This window comes from Etheostoma cragini, chromosome 21 (assembly GCF_013103735.1).
Source record: "Etheostoma cragini isolate CJK2018 chromosome 21, CSU_Ecrag_1.0, whole genome shotgun sequence".
NCBI classification, from domain to species: Eukaryota; Metazoa; Chordata; class Actinopteri; order Perciformes; family Percidae; genus Etheostoma; species Etheostoma cragini.
In genome coordinates, this window is record NC_048427.1 from 13,016,985 (window position 1) to 13,021,771 (window position 4,787).

Sequence of the window (4,787 nt, forward strand, 5' to 3'; positions counted from 1 at the left end):
TACACTGTTTACTGCTAAACCATCCTTCTGCCATGTACTAATTTCACGCTAGACAGCCACAAAATTATTCAGCATTCTCCCAATATGTGAAAGTCATATACATTTTTTATTTTGCAGTGGTCCTCTCTCGCGGGTAACAATGTGGCAATTTAGCCCATGTAGCAGTTCGACCTTAAACACACACTTTCAGAGACAAACCTGGTTATTTGAGCAGGAATGTCCTGACAAAAGGCACAGACAGACAGTTGCCCCCTCCTGGACTAAATTTAGTAAATGTGGGCCTATGCATATTTTACGTAACGATTCTGCCTATTATTGCAATTTCACAGATCCTGCAGTGTGAGAACGACGACCAATTTATCATTCATTGCGGTAAATCGCAGCGGAGACTGCATTTAATTGAGTTTGTATTGTAATTCGTAGCTGGGTGCCTTCTCGCTATAGGGTGGGGGATTCTCTCTCAGGCCATCCCAGTGCTGCGGGGGCTGAGAGGGGGAGGTGGAGTGGAGACGAGAGGGGGGACCCCCACCCCCACCCCCAGCTACGCCTCTGTCTTTCCGAACAATCAACCGGTAGCGAAAATAGGCATCTTTAATGTAAAGGGAAGCAACAACAGGCTGCAGATTCCCATATTGGGTTCTATAAATAGCTAAGTGGTTACTTTTGTATGGGAAATCATTTAGTGGTCCGTTTTAAATGATAGTGATGAGTAAACCAAAAAAAAAAAAGTAAGCCTAGGTAGGCTAAGCCATTGTGCACCTGGCTGGAACTTCATTATAGCTGCAGAAAAGTATCGACTTGTGCCGTTTTCTTATTTAATCGGCCTGATTTTATGAGTTCAAACTAATTAAATAATAAGATGAAGACCCCGGGTTCACATTCACAGCTATCTAAGCAGAACTTTTGGTTGTGTTATTGCCAACCTGATCGCGGACACATCGCACGGGCTGAGCAGATCGGACTTCATGGGTCTAATGCTTTATTGATTTGCGTCTCAATGGTGTGCGATGCACTTCCGGGGATATGGACAGCGTGCATGGCACCCATGGGTCCTGCAGGAGGACCTACACGGCCGCGGAGTCACATATTTGAAGCGACTGTTTGTGGCCTCGACTGGCGGCTAAAATCCCCTCAGAGAGCCTCGCAGCTCAGTGCGGACATATCCCAGCATGCTCCACTGCTGCAGTGTGCCATCACATAGTCTGAGTCCGTATTTTTTTAAAATTAAATCTATTCGCACTTTAGGCGATAGGCTATTCAGTTTTAAGTTATCAGCAGCCTTCTTTCAGGTTTGCACAGATGACACACACACACACACACACACACACACACACACACAGCTTGTTTGTCTAGCAATTTTTTTTTAAATAATTCAGGTAGACCTATAACAATTACACATTCACAACAGACACAAATCCACGCACGAGGATCGTTTTATAGGCAAATAAGCTGCAATTGAAAATCTAAAATGAATTTCACTTAATTTAATAAATAATCATCGGGACACTGACACACACACACAAAACATGATCAAAACCTCCACAAAGTGCGTATTCCATGTAGTCAAAGACTAGGATACAAACCGCAAAATAGACAAACTGTTTTTATGAACATTTTATTTTCAACGTTTGCTACACAAATATGAAAGGACAAAAACAAGTACACAACTACGTCCAGCTGTCAAATCTCTGTGCGGATCAAGTTAATATTTCAGTTAATATGTAGTTTAAAAAACACACATATACACACAAACAATAAACACTGCGTGAATAAAACGTAAAAGAAAATAAATAAATTAATACAATTATATATCTTCAGATTTATGTGTTTAAATGTACTTATTTATATATTCATGTGCCGTTGTTTTATACATTTATTTTTTATTATTATTATCAAAAGAGTATTAATTCATATGAATTGATGACATTTCTAATTCAAATTTTCGGATTTAAAATGACGTATGGTCGGTTGTATTCATTCTTAATTTATTTAGATCCGTACTTTTATTAATAATAATAATAATAATAATAATAATATGATTATTTGTGTATTCCTGTGTGAAGCAGCTTGAATCAGTGCAGCTTTGAGTATTCTCTCAAACACAATGTCCGTCCCCGTTCAGTCTCCGCCTGCTCTAACGTTAGTAGCCTATGCATCTTATTATTATTATTATAATTATAATTACTATTATTATTAATGCTGTTACCGGCTCATCCTGCCACAGAGAAGCTGCCCGTCCTGCCGCAGTCACTTTGAATAAACTTCACCAACATGTTAACTCTCTCCACACACACACACACACACACACACACACACACACACACACACACACACACACACAGAGGTTACAGTGTGCAGTCACTGACGTTGAGCCAAAGACAACTATAAATACAAACACTCATAGCTTTGCAGCTGTTTTTACCTCTGAGAGATTAGAAGTAAGCGAGTGTGTCTGAGGGGGAACCAACGGACGGACAGAAGAAAACGCAATGTTGTCAAAAATGTTCAAAGTGAAATGGCAAAAGTGCGAATAAGATAATAAGGATAATATCTTCGTATTTTAATGAGCTGCTGTCGTGCGTGCTCTGATGATGTGTAGAACTAAAAGCGTGCGGTTCAAAGTGAGCAGACTAGTCCTCCGTATGTAATTATGTAAAGTAGGCCTGCTCCTGCGGCCAGACCAGAACCTGGTATTGTTGTGAAGCCTGTAGACTTTAGAAGAAGATCCAACATTGAACCAGACGTCAAGAAACACGAGTAGAACTCCCTAAATCTATATCTTCAGCGGGGGAGAGAAATCGGATGAAACCACGGTAAATGTGTAAGAAACTGTTCTCCCACTGACACTGGTGTCACATTCTCTATTCGGCTTTTTGTGTGACTCGGTTTTGTTTCTTACAACTAAAGTCAGGCTCATTCCATTTATATTAATATGTTTTGACATTTAAAGACTCTAAATGTCATTACGATATTTTATTTTTAAAAATATAAAAATAAAAAGGTCAGGGTAATAGGATCTCTGCCGAACACACACACACACACACACACACACATACACACACACACACACACAAAGGATCTCAACATGGCGAATGTGGCTCGCCCAGCCCGCGAATAATACATTTCTAGTTGTTTTTTTTAAAGCCATAACGCACAACCGCGTGTTTTAAACTCATTTTAAATAAAGGGAAAACATCCAGAAAAGTTTCAAAATTCTAAATAAATGAGTTCCATACAAAATTTAAATTCAGTTATTGTTTTTTAAATGCTGTCAATGGAACACGTAATGTTTAAATTAAGTGGTTATGTTTATTCACATCTATATTTAATTTAACAAATCTGACTTGATTGTATGTGTAGGCTGATTTTTCTGTTATATTTTATAACTCTGCATAAGTATAGAGCTATTAAGCCAATAATTGTAACAGATTGTTGATTTGGCACGTCGCTTAAATCAACGCAATTTAGATTTTCCACCCAAATACATTGTAAATGCTATTAAAATAATGGTAAAAAAAAACACAATAACAACCGGATTCGCTGCCCTACAAACCTACAGCTGCATGTGCGTGTTGTTATTAACACACTAAAAAATAATCAGAAAATGTCTCACCTTTGGATTAAAAAAAAAAAAAGAATCTAAAAAAGAGAGATTGATGACAGGTTGAAGTTTCGTCCAGTTGTCATGTTTTCTTCCTCTTCGGTCCATGTTCTCGCTGAGCAGATAGGAGTGTAACATGAGACGGAAGGACTGCTGCAGCAAAATAAAGCTCATTTGCAAAGAAGGCTTTTGAAAATGGCGCTCCCTAGCAAACGCCACCCTGTCAGTGTGGAGGGGGAGGGGGCGAGGGGGCAGAGAGGGGCGTGCCATGTGCGTCGGGTTGCGCGCAATGGGGCTGTAGCCTCTGCTCCTGTGTCTGTTGTAGTATCTGGATATGAAACCGTCCCCGGTATTCGCCGGTGTAGCCTCACACATTGAACCCCCCCCCCCCCCCCCCCCCCCCCCCCCCCCCCCCCCCCCCCCTCCCTCCCTCCTTGTCAAAAGCACGTCGGTACAACCATCGGAGAGACGCGCTGTGTCATTACGCACCGGGTAAAAAAGCGCACTTCTCTGGCATCCGTGGCTCTCTCCAAGCTTCCCCATCCCCCCTTTCCTCTGTCTCTCTCTTCGAAGACACGGAGCGGTATCCCGTTTCTTCTGCGACTTTCGCGTGAAAACGAGCCGCGGCGTGCACGCACACACACACTCTCTCTCCTTTTCTCCCCGTGCTTCCGTCTCCGTCCATTCCTCTGCATCGTGGCCGTTTTTGGCGCAGAACAAACCATTTCCACACACACCGCCATTCCGGTGCGCAGGCAGACAGCCCGTGTAACCGCGCAGTCTAGCCAGCAGCTGGGGCTTCCAGGGGAGAGATGTTAAGCGGGGATCTCTCTGACTCTCTCTCTCTCTCTCTCTCTCTCTCTCTCTCTCTCTCTCTCTTGCTTCTCTCCGCGGCAGAGCGGCAGCGAGGGAGAAGAGGAGGAGGAGGGGTGAGAAGGAGGGGGAAGCCACGCTGATAGCTGGAGGGAGCCCCTGCACGTTAAGCTTGTGTGTGTGTCTGTGTGTGTGTCGTATGTGCACGCGCGCATTATAATCGTTGCTAGGAAATCCTTTCTGTGGTTGTGTGAGGGAGGACCTACAAGCAGGATGAGAAGGCAGCTGCACTACAAAATCCTCTGCAACAAAATGAAACCAACTTTTAGCCTGTTATATTCATTTATCCACATATACATTTGAGTCTATTTTT